Source organism: Pinus tabuliformis, chromosome 8 (assembly GCF_031772625.1).
Source record: "Pinus tabuliformis cultivar Carrire ecotype Pingquan chromosome 8, CPIR1, whole genome shotgun sequence".
Taxonomy (NCBI): domain Eukaryota; kingdom Viridiplantae; phylum Streptophyta; class Pinopsida; order Pinales; family Pinaceae; genus Pinus; species Pinus tabuliformis.
Genome location: NC_142294.1, coordinates 1494697678 through 1494711218, shown reverse-complemented (window position 1 = coordinate 1494711218; position 13541 = coordinate 1494697678).

Below are 13541 nucleotides of genomic sequence, written 5' to 3'. Positions count from 1 at the left end.
CATCAGATTCAATATCAGGCTTCTATAAAGTGAAAAAAGGTGTGTAGTTTTTTATTTTTATTTTTTTGTAAGCTTGGTTTAACGGAATTCAAAGGGCATAGTAAAACATTATTATCGGTAACTGATGCCCCGAGGAAAGAAAATGCAAACACCTAGTAAGGAACCTGAAAGCTCTAGCATGACTCATGAAGAAGAGGAATAAATGCTACATGATATATCAAAATTACAAGAACAAGTGCAACAAATGTCACGCTCACAAAAGCTAACAGAAGCTAAGGTAAATGGCGTGGAATCTAAGATAAAGGGCATGGAAGCTAAGATGGATGGCATGGAAGCTAAGGTGAATGGCATGGATGCTAAAATTGATGGCATGGATGATAAGATGGATGAATTGAAGAAGTTGCTACAAGAAAGGGTCACTAATGGTGAAAAGGAAGTAAAGGAAACTCATGATGAGAATAAAAGAAATGTTAATCATGATTCCATAGACTCTAATGTTGGATCGAAGACTCACCATGTTCCAAAAATCGATATGAGGAAGTTTGATGGCAAGGATCCCGCCACATGGATATTACAGATGGAGCAATTCTTCGATCTCAATAATGTGCAAAAAACACAAAAGGTACGTATGGCAACTTTATATTTGGAACCAAATCAGTTTGTATGGTATCAATGGCTTTGTTCTCGTAAACAATTTATCACTTGGGCAATTTTTACGGAAGAATTGATAGCACATTATGAGGATACAAAAAGCAACACTTTTTTTAGCCAATTGATAAGTCTCAAACAAAAGGGTTCAATAATGGAGCACATTGAGGAGTTCCAAAAATTGAACATAAGGGTAAAAGATATTCCAAAGGAGCATAGGATTGATGTGTTCATAGGGTCTTTAAAGGATAATATCCAACATGATGTGCGCCTTTGGGAACCTGATTCATTAGAGAAGGCATTCAGGTTAGCAAGAAAAATGGAAAGCAAAATTATGGCAACTAGGAAGCATACCGTTCACAACTATAAAGACGGTAGTGTTGTTGCCCATAGTCTTCCACAACCTACAAGGTTGACACTACAACAATTGGAAGAAAAAAGAGCAAAAGGGCTTTGTTACAATTGTGATAGAAAATACACAAAAGGTCATAAGTGTGCTGAGAAGAGATTATTCTACATAGATTGTGAAGAGGAAGAAGAAAAGGAGCAAGAAAGGTCAAAAGAAGAGGATATATTCCAGGAACAAAGCCTAGATGAAGAACAAATAAATCCGACCATATCTTGTAATGCATTGGCGGGAATTACCACTCCTCAAACCATCAAGATAGAAGGACAAATCAAGAAGAAAAACGTAATAGTGTTGATTGATTCAGGAAGCACCCACAATTTTATTGATTGTAGGGTAGCAAAAGAATTGAATTGCTTCCTATATCCAGCACCAGAGTGTCAAGTGATGATTGCAAATGGAGGAACAATAAATTGTTCTGGAAAGTGCCATAATATCAAGCTATCCATGGGAGAATATGTATTGACTAGCCCAATGCTTTCCATTCCAATGGGAGGTGCTGATGTTGTACTAGGAGTCCAATGGCTACAATCCTTGGGTACAATAGCTTTTAATTTTCAAGAATGTTTCATGAAATTTTCTGTGGAAGGAAAGGAAGTTGAATTAAGGGGTATTGCAGGGAAACCAGCAAAGATAATCAGCTCTAATGGCATGACAAAGCTTCTAAAAAAGGAGCAAAGAGGTGTAATTGCACAATTATGTTCGCTAGATGTTTCCACATTGGAATCATCTATTTCTCCAGATCTCCAAAAAGTCATGGAAAATCATTCCAAGGTATTTGAGACTCCCAAAGGTCTCCCACCTATGCGTGATCATGATCATGCTATTCATCTGATTCCAGGAAGTGTTCCTCCAAACATCAGGCCGTACAGATATGCATATGTCCAAAAAAGTGAAATTGAACGTATGGTTGCAGAAATGCTAGAGGCTGGTATAATTCAACCGAGTCAAAGTTCTTTCTCAGCTCCAGTAGTATTGGTGCACAAGAAGGATGGATCACGGCGCATGTGTCCAGATTATAGGGAGCTCAACAAGCTCACTATTAAAGATAAGTTCCCCATTCCTGTTATTGATGAATTACTGGATGAATTGCATGGATCAATTTACTTCACCAAGTTGGATCTTCGTTCGGGATATCATCAAATTAGAATGAAGATTGAAGACATTCCAAAAACAACATTTAGAACTCATGAGGGTCATTATGAATTTTTGGTCATGCCTTTTGGACTTACCAATGCACCTTCAACATTTCAAGGTTTGATGAATTCAATTTTCAAACCATTCCTTAGAAAATTTGTGTTAGTATTTTTTGATGATATACTAATCTACAGCAAGTCTTGGAAGGATCATGTTGAACATGTTGACAGGGTGTTACAACTATTGGAGGAGAAACAATTATATGCAAAAAGATCCAAATGTTTCTTTGGAGTCCAGGAGGTGGAATATTTGGGTCATATTGTATCTCATGAAGGAGTTAAGGTAGACCCTAGCAAAATTAAAGCCATTAAGGAATGGAAAATCCCTACATCCATAAAGCATCTGCGAGGATTTCTTGGGTTGACAGGGTATTATCGCAAGTTTGTTAAGAATTATGGGAGAATAGCAGCACCTCTAACAACATTATTGAAGAAAGATTCATTTTCATGGACTTCGGAATCAACAAAGGCCTTTGAACATCTTAAAGAGGCAATGTGCCAAGCACCGGTCTTAGCTACGCCGGACTTCACAAAAACCTTTATTGTGGAATGTGATGCTTCAGGAAATGGAATTGGTGCTGTTCTAATGCAAGATGAAAGACTCATTGCTTTTGAAAGTCGTCCAATCAAGGGAAAGTTTGTAAACAAAGATATTTATGAGAAGGAAATGTTCGCAATACTCCATGCACTTAAGAAATGGCGACCCTACCTAATGGGAAGACACTTCAAGGTAAAAACGGATCATGATAGCCTTAAATACTTTTTAGAACAAAGATTATCCTCTGAAGAGCAACAAAAGTGGGTCACAAAGATGTTGGGTTATGACTTTGAAATCATCTACAAAAAAGGGAAGCAAAATGTGGTGGCAGATGCACTCTCAAGAAAGGATGAGGATGTGGAAGCATTATTGTCTGCCATTTCTATTATCCAACCAGATTGGATAAATGAAGCAAGGGAGGAATGGAAGAACGACGAAGAAGTGTGGGCACTTATTCAAAAGCTACAACAAGATTCCAATACTTCTGATACATTTAGCTGGCAAAATGATTCTTTATGGTACAAAGATCACTTATACCTCTGTAAGAATTCGCAGCTAAAACAAAAGATTCTTATGGAATTGCACACTTCTCCCTTAGGAGGGCACTCAGGATTTTTAAAAACTTACCACAGGGTTAAGAAGGAATTTTTTTGGGATGGCCTTAAATCAGATATTCAAAAGTTTGTGGCAGAATTTTTGGTTTGCCAGCAAAATAAAGTTGAAACAATTAAGACACCAGGTCTATTACAACCTTTATCCATTCCAAGCCAACGTTGGGAGGAGGTTTCAATGGATTTTATCACAGGTTTACCCAAGTCTGAGGGAAAGAGTGTCATCATGGTGGTAGTTGACAGACTTACCAAGTATGCACACTTTTGTGCATTATCACATCCATTTAAAGCCAGTACAGTTTCTACTGCATTTATGGAAACAGTTCAAAAGCTACATGGAAACCCAAAGATTATTGTAAGTGACAGAGATCCCATTTTCACTGGAAATTTTTGGACAGAATTATTTTCTTGTCTTGGTACTCAGTTAGCTCATAGCTCATCTTATCATCCTCAATCTGATGGGAAAACTGAGATAGTAAACAAATGTCTGGAAGGATATCTTCGTTGCTTTGTATCTGATAAATATACACAATGGGTCAAATGGTTGCCTCTAGCTGAATGGTGGTATAACACTTCCTTCCATACAGCAACAAAAATGACCCCATTTATGGCACTTTATGGGTATCAACCACCATCCATCACATCATATTTAAGAGAAAATTCTAAGGTTCAGGCAATGGAACATCACATCGAACATCAACAACAAGTCCTCCAACTCTTAAAGGATAACCTCGTGTTGGCACAAAATAGAATGAAACAACAGGCAGATCAACATCGCAGTGAAAGAAGTTTTGATGTAGGTGATTGGGTATTCCTACGGCTACAACCATATAAGAAAATGTCCCTAAAGCAAGCTAAGAAGGATAATAAATTATCACCAAAGTATTATGGTCCGTACAAGGTGTTGGAAAAGATTGGTACTATGGCATACAAATTGGAGCTTCCTGCAGCTTCTCGAGTGCACCCAGTTTTCCATGTTTCATGTTTAAAGAAGGTTATAGGTGACAAGCTCCCAATTCAAACAATATTGCCAGAACTTGATGAGGAAGGAAAAATTATATTGGAACCGGAAGCAATCACAGAAACAAGAACTCGACAGCTACGAAATCGATCAATTTCAGAGTATATTATCAAGTGGAAGAACTTATCCGCTGAAGATTCCACATGGGAGGATGAGAATTTTATGCAGAAGTATCCAGAACTGCTCAAGCGTTGAGGACAACACTTTTTTGAAGGAGAGGGGCATGTTGGGTCCCTATAATACTAGTGATTACCCCATTACTATTGTAGTTATACCCCCTATTTATATTGTTGTGCCCCTATTACCCCCATATTGTTACTATTATGCCACATAGAAGCCCATCATTGTTACTGTTGTGCCCTACAATATTATTGTTATGTAGGCTTTGATTGTATTGGGACCACTTAGACTCCTATATATAGAAAGGAGGTATTTTCATTTGTATCATCCAAGAATTGTTCATTTATGTAATGTAAAGGAGGTTTCCCCCTCGAAGAGGCTGAATTCTAAGGTGTGGATTTATCTTTTCTATATTTTCTTGAGCTGGTTTCATAACAGATTTAAGTGTGTGGTCATGTTCAAATTCATGATTTTCCCTATCTTCCTTTCACTGATCCGACACTTAGTCAAATTGGGAAAACTTTCCAACTGGACCACTCATCCTTCTTTAACTAGCCTAAACTACACATTTCACAGTCTCAACCCTCAACTAGTATCCTTGTCTCTTGGCACTATGCAATGCATAGTTTCTACCTTCGAGAACTATGCATTGCGCAATCTCATTTCTCAAGCCCAACCCCGTAGCTCCAAAACTGTGCAATATTTCCCTCCAGCTAGGCCTAAACTACCATTGCGCAGTCTCAGTCCCCAAGCATCAGCCTTGAGCTCCTGAATTATGAAATTGCGCAATCACCTTGCCTCACTCTCCTTCCATCACTGTGCAATGGGAAAACTCAGTGCTCAAGCCCTCGACCTAGATCCTTGAATCCCTCAACTGCGCAGTCAGCCATCCGAGGTCTTCGTAACTATGCACTATGCAGTCTCAAGCCTCGAGCCTCTAGTTTCATCCCTCTATTCCCTCAACTATGCATTCCCTCTTCCCAGACCTCCAAAACTATGCATTGCGTAGTCCCAAGGCTCAAGCCTCTAGCGTGAATCCTTGAGTTCCTCAACTGTGCAATCCTTTGACCCTGGCCATCCTGAACTGTGCATTGCGCATTCTCAAGCCTTAGTCTCAGACATTGGCCTTTGGAACTATGCAATTGTTGAGTCAGTCACTCAACTAGTCACCAATTCCAATCCTAACAAGTGATTTAATGAATTATTTTAGGCTAGTGGTTTATCAAACTAATGTCGTCTTTTCATGGGTGGATTTCAATCATAGGTATTCTATTATGTCGTGACATGATGATGATGAAGGAGATGGAAAAGGAGACCATACTAGAAAACACCTAAGGAGCTGAGAAGATAATATGATCATCGGGAATGAGGGTGAATGAAGATTGGATTATAACAGAAGATGGAATATCAAGACCACATTGAAGACTCCTTATCTTCAAGTCATAAGGAGGAGGAAGAAGAATAACATGCACCATATTTTCAAGAATACACAAAGAAAGCAGCAACAAAAATTGACTTGACATTTCCATGTCATCATGCAGTCCATGTCATCAGTGTCATGGCATGTCATGTCATGAGCCATCATGTACCACATCATTCGTAGATTATGTAGTTCTATATTGGAAAATGTAATGTAAAGTGGAAGTCCAAGAGTCATCTATCTAATCTGAAGATCCGTGTAGGAAGTTGAAAAATCATGATAAGTCAAATAGTCATGATGGTTGTCCAAGAGTCATAAGGGAGGTGAAGGATCATCCCATTTGTTATATATACACCCTCATTTTTCATGGAAAGGAATTTTCAACTTGGCTCCTCCTACCAGGCATTAGAGAGAAAGATAGATTTTTTGGAGGAGCAAGTGACTGCTCTAATGCTCCACTTTTGGGGCTAGTGGTGTTCACTATCTTGATGTATCTTGGAAATTTAACTTAATTCAGAAGCTTGTTGATCCAACACACTTTCATGCATATTTCATGAATATTGTAATACTATTATTTAAATTTTGTGATGTATGTTGTTTTCATCTATACTAAGGAAATTGAACTATTTCGGTGGCTTTGGTACTTATCTTGTTGAAGGTGTGTTGTATTCTTTTTAACAATCATTGCTTCCTTGTGAACGATTTCGTTGGTTGATAAAAAATTCATTCATATGTATATGCTCGTGTGCATTTTCTATATTATTATCATTACTTGTCTTTAAAGGGCCCACTTTTCTCTTCCCTTTCAGTAGAAGGACCTTGATATTATCTACAGCTAAACATTTTACAAGGAATACTCACTTGTTGATATGAGATTATCTATACATTACTCTCTTGTGTTGAACTTTGTAGCCAAAGAAAATCTATAAGAATATATGGCAACTTGGCCAATACCCCGGATGGGGCTCCTATTCCAAACGGTGTGAGGTCTAATTGGAAATTCACATTGGGGAGACCCCTTGGTTGATGGATTTCCAACACCTGTCAACAAATGGTGCCAAAAGGAGGTCCATATGACAAGTTGTGCCCGTTGAGTCTATTTTGAATATCTTATCTTAAATGGATCATCCTAAAATCATACTCTTGGGGTATTTTTCTAACTTATCCCCTGGTAAAATTCTAATCCTAGATGAGCCTCTTTATCACTCGTCCCAATTGAAGTTTGATGGTGAGGATGGAACGTCCACAACCGAGCACATTTCTTATTTTCTTAAATTTTTTGAATATTACAAAATTGATGATGAACATTTTTGCATGTGTGACTTTCTTCCTCACCCTTTAAGGCCATGTTAATCGATGGTGTCATACCTTACCGTCTACTTCCATCCATTCTTTTCATCATTTCCTCCAGGAGCTTTATCAAGCCTTCAATAGGTACAAAGAAGAATTTAAGGATTTCTATGATCGATTCCTTCAGCTTTTTTGTAAATTTCCTAAAGAAGATACATAATGGTATTTCTTGAAACAAAAATTTCAGCATTTGGTTCATATCTCTTTACAATATGAACTTGAACCCCCTGATGTTTCTACTCTTATAAATCATGAGACACCTCTAATTTCAAAGGAGTAATTTTCTAATCCTTTTGTTCCTTGTCCTCCTCCTTTTCCAGTTCCGATGAGGGTGCCTTTGTGCAATGATAATAAAGTTGGGAAATATTCACATAAAATTCCTAATCCATCTTCTCATCCTCCTTTCGTTTTTCATGATTCAAATTCAATAGAGGAAATCTCATAATGGCTCATGAAGCCTATGGTGAAAACCAATTTTTCCATTCCTCAAGATGGTATTAACACTCATAACTCTAGTCTTGAATCTGATTTGGATTTATGTTATCCTCTATATTCTACTTTCCATGAATCTTTGTACTATGATCCACTTGATCAATATATTCCACCAACTAGTTTGTCACGCTCTCTTGATTTTCAAGTTGTTGGTCCAAATTGCAATCATGCTCAAGGTAGTCACATTACATAGGTAGAGGAGAAGGAAGGTGAACATTCTTCCAATATTTCTTCTCTTTTTCAAAATCCTTTGTGTGAATATGGTGTTTGCTCATTCTTGGATGATATTGAATATGGTAATCTTGGTAGTCAATCAAATGCGATTAGTTTTCATAATCAATATCAAGTCTTGGGAAACAATCATTATGATTAGGATGAATTTGACGATATATATGATAATGGATGCCAAAGTGCACCAAATGATCTTCCAGCTTCTGAAGAAGATTTGAATTTGGAAGATTTAGTTTTAGAATCTTATTTGGTCAAAAGATATGTTCTTACTGAAACCTCCTCTTCATATCACTATCCCTTGTGCCCTACTGTTTGCGATGCATCTACTTGTGATGAAGACACTCCATGCTATTCAAGTTCTTCGTCTGATGCGTTACATTCTCAATTGGAAGAAGGTGGTGAGGATATCCATGATGAAAGAGAAAATAATAAAATCATTGAGTATCCTTTCCATCCCTCGTCATCTCTTGTTTTTCATAAAGAGAATTCCTCAAATCAACTTGCTAACGAAATTTCCCCATTCATTGATCTTTGGATTTGTGATTAGAAGAATCTTTAGACTTGAGTAATATGGTTTTTGAAGTTTCCAAATCTGATCAAATCAATGACAGATATGGATGCCATTCGATTAGTAGTGGTCTTATTGAAATATGTGGTAGTAGTTGTCCTCACACCATGCATGATCTGGTTCAATCTTTAAAATGTGATTTTACAATCCTTGAAATTATCGGGACTTGTCATGGAGTCGAGGCACTTCAATTTCCATTGATGGTTATGTCAGGATCTCGTGACTCTAGTAAGGTCCCTGAACTAAGTCAAATCTAGTTTCTCTCGCGAAATATTTCTCTTTGCATGGTTTCATTGGATGTAAATTCCTTCTTGAAAGATGTTTAGTATTGTGGATGTAGTCTTTTAAGCTTCCAAGATTTTATTCTGATTGGATTCATGAATCTTGTTTAGTTGATTCATCTTCATGCAAATATCTTGTTTCAAAATCGGGTTTGGAATGTGTATCTCTCATAGAATCATGGAACTATGAAGTTAATCATTTCAAAAATCATCTTTGGCCGAAGCAATCGTGTCTATCAAATTCATTTGAGAATAGTCAACTCCTAGTTTTTCTTGTGAATGTTTTACAGTTAATATATTTCTCCATTCACTATGTCCTTACTGGTCTCATGTGTTTGTTGTGTTTCCATTCCTTTTAAATTATTTTGATGATTACGATACTTTTACAGTTTATCACCAGTTATAGGAAAATGTTTTGTCACATTCAACACGCGAGGAAGTTGGTTTTATTGTTCATAGCATTCATGGAGTTGTTCAAATTGATTTATCTCTACTAACTACTAACTGGGAATCTGATGCTTTAATCAACCCATTTGATCATGATGATTGTCATTCAATTGACCATTTTCCCATCAAAAAATATGATGAAATTTGTCCTACATTCTTTGATCCTTATGTTTTGACATCTCACTATTTGGGTACCTGTCAAGCAGTTGAGGCACTTCAGCCTTTGCTAATGTTTATGTCAGGTCCTCGCTATTTTGAAAAGCCCTCTGAATATGATAAGATTCATTTCCCCTCGCAAGATTCACATTTCGGTACTCCTCATTTAATTTAAAATTCACCTCTTCAAGGATTTCAAGGTTTTCAAGAGGACTATTTCTAATTTTATGATCCAATCACTAAATAGATGGAGAAATCCTACTTGGAAAGCTTCATCATAAATAACAAGTTTAGATATTCCCTTGTTCTTGCTAAGAAGTGCAGTGCGGATGAAGATATGTTCGCAAGAAGTTTATGAGGTTTGTGTAATTATGGTTTTCACCGAAAAGGTAAGAACACAAGTTGGTTATAGGTAGTTTATATGAAATATCTTTCTACTGAGAGACAAGATCTTCAATTTGTTGTGCAAATTATTCAAGCTCTTATATTTTCTATTACACACAAATTTATATTAGTTTTAATCGAACGTATCTTTTTTATTGGAAGTCGGGAACAACTATGGTGGCTTCATTGGAAATTTGATTATACTTGACCCCAACCTTCTAGCTGCTTGGGTTAGGAGTAGGTTTAGTTGCATGTTAGTTTCCTTTGTACATTCATCCTGTACTCGTTTTCTATAGTTTATCTTGTGTTTTCTAACTTTTTTCTTGCATCCTCTTTTTAGTTAGCCTCCTTTTGTGTGTCCTCCTAGTTTTGTTTCCTTGTTGTGCTTTGCCTTTTGTGTTTTGTTTAATGAGACTTTGCATGAAGGGTGTCCTATTTGGGCTCAAAATACAATGTGGAAAAATAGAAAAGGACTTTGTGACACTAAAACATTTGGCTAAATCTTTTTCCTTCTTCCTTCTCTTGGTTACACCTTTTGGTCGATGATGTTCTGATAGAAAATATGATCCTTGCGTAAGGAAAGCCTTGTGTTGAACCATGATCTCCATGACTATTATGGAAACCTCATTCCTACACTTAGGTCTTTATGTTTCGGTCTTTTTAGGCTGATCCAATCAAGTAAGAGAAGGACAAGGGGAAAATAGAAATGAGAAAACCAATATTAGAGGTCTTATATATGCTTCTCTAAAGGGACAACCTCTTCTGCTCTCAATAAGATGGGATCCATCTTCTTCCCATGAAATAAATAAGTGTCGATGCACAGTCCTATATAAAATAAATAAATAAAGGCAAAGGAAGAGAAAGGCTTCCTCCATAGAGAGTTGAAGTAAGAAACTTCGTTGAGGTACTGTCCATGCCTACTGGAAACATAACGATGTTTGTGTCTCTAAATTGACTTCGTCGGGGTACTGTCTAGGCTTGTTGGAAGTAGAGCAACACCAGAGTTGAAAAACTATACTCTTAAAATATAAAGCTCACGAACTTAATTACCCTTTCCTTATTCAAAACATTGTGTGATCGTTGATATTTTATTTGTGTTTAATTGAGTAAACAAATGAAGGGGACTATGTTTATGCATGGGGTAAGTGGGGAAGCCATGGTAATATGAACGATGAATCAATACTTTGTGAAGAACTAGACCTTGTGCGAAAGAATTGACTAAGGTAGAGATGCTGGAGTTTTACCAGTGTGTCACCAAGTGTTGCCGCTATGACAAACACCCTCCAAAATTTTACCTACACTTCTATTTTGGAGCTTACTGTGGATCTTGTGATCGGTCATTCTGTGGTCACTTTTTGATCGTTCGAAGTCACTTGCTCACACATGCTCAGTTCACAACAAGTTCATGACCACATTCTTTTATGCAAGATTGGACAAGCATAGAACAATCCATCAAGACAATGTCTATGGAATGTTCAACCCATGTTGATAGGCACTAGACACTGTCATTGATAGTCCCTCACTTTTAGTTTCATTGGTACTTCTATTTTGATAAGTTTTTCAAACTGTCGCTTTTGCGCACCTTTGCTTTCACAAGTGTCGTTTTCATTTTTTCTACTACCACTTTCACTTGCTTTCACTGTAATTAGTGTTATTTTCATGTTACCTTCACGCTGGCATGTGTCGCTTTCACTATTGTCTGCGTATATAAATTGGCGTTCCCACTTTTCCCTTCACATAGTAAATGTCGTATTTTAGCATGTGTAGTCAAACAATACATGGAAGCTAGTTTTGGTGGTTTCAAGAGGTAACCTTTGTGTAAATGAGTAGATATTACCATGCAAACATGTATCACACTCATTTCCCAAGTTTTAAGCATTGTCGCATAAGTGTCGTCACGGTTATCACAAAGTTTATCTTTGGTGTTGCACTTGATGTAGGTCATCGCAAAGTTGTTTCGTTAAGGAAAGGATCATGTTCATGTGTTCTAAGTGTTCCATGGTGTGTCCTTAAGTGATATAAGTGTGTGGTCATGTTTAGAGTCATGCTTTTTCCTATCTTCCTCTCACTGATCTGACACTTAGTCAAATTGGGAAAATTCTTTGACCGAACCACTCACCCTTGTTTATCCATCCCGAACTGCACATTGCGCAGTCTTAGCCCTCAAGTAGCAGCCTTACCTCTTGGCACTACGTAATGCATAATTTATGCCTTCTAGTATTGCACACTTCGCAATCTATGTGCTTAATCTCAGCCTGTTATCTCTAGAACTACAAAATATTTCCCTCTAGCTAGGTTTGAACTGCGCATTGCATTGTCTCATCCCTCAAGCCTCATCCTTGAGATTTTGAATTGTGCACATGTGCAATCACCCAGCCTCCCTCTCCTTCCAGCACTACGTAGTGGGAAAACTAGTGCTCAAGCCCTCAACCTAGCTCCTTGAATCCTTCAAGTGTGCAGTCACATGGCCCAAGACTTCAGAACTGCACACTCCATAGTCTCAAGCCTCAAGCCTCCATCTTGAGCCCTTGAGTCCCTCAACTACATAGTCCCCCTACCTAGGCCTCCAAAACTACACATTTCATAGTCTCAAGGCTCAATCCTCCAGCCTTAGTCCTTAAGTCCCTTAATTGCACAATCATTTAAACCTGGCCATCCTGAATTGTACATTACGCAGTCTCAAGCCTCAATCCTGGACCTTGGCTTTTGGAACTGCACAATCCCTAAGTTATTCACTCATCTAGTCACCAGTTCCAACCCTAACAAGTGATTTCATGAAGCATATTAGACTAGGGGTTTATAAGATTGATGTCATCTTTTCATGGGTGGATTGCAGTCACAGATATTTTATTATGTCATGACAAGATGATGATGAAGGAGATGGAGAAGGATACCATGCTAGAAGATACCTAAGGAGCTAAGGAGATAAGATGATCATCATGAAAGAATATGAAGGAACACTATATTATACCAAAAGATGGAAGATCAAGACTACATTGAAGACTCCTTATTTTCAATTCATAAGGAGGAGGAAGAAGAAGAACATGCACAATATTTTCAAGAAGAAACAAAGAAAGCAGCAACAAAAAGTGACTTGACATTGCCATGTCATCATGCAGTCCATGTCATCAGTGTCATGAGACATCATGTGCTACATCATTTTTGGATTATGTAATTCTATGTTGGAAAATGCAATGTAAAGTGGAAGTATAAGAGTCATCTATGCAATGTGAAGAGTCATGTAGGAAGTCAAAAAGTCATGAGAAGTCAAACAGTCATGAGGGTAGTCCAAGATTCATAAGGGAGGTGAAGGATCACCCCATTTGTTATATATACACCCTCATTGTTTATGCAAAGGAATTTTCACCTTGGCTCCTCCTACCAGGCATTATAGAGAAAAATAGTTATTTTGGAGGAGCTAGTGACTGCTTTAATGCTCCACTATTAGGACTAGTGGTGTTCAATGTCTTATTGTATCTTGGAACTTTTACTTAACTTAGAAGTTCATTGACCCAACATGCTTTTATGCATATGTCCTGACTATTGGAAGACTATTCTTTAAATTTTTTAGATGTTGCTTTCATCTGTACTAAGGAAGTTGAACTATTTCGGTGGATTTCATACTTATCTTGTTGAAGGTGTGTGGTATTTTCTTTAAAAATCATTGCTTTA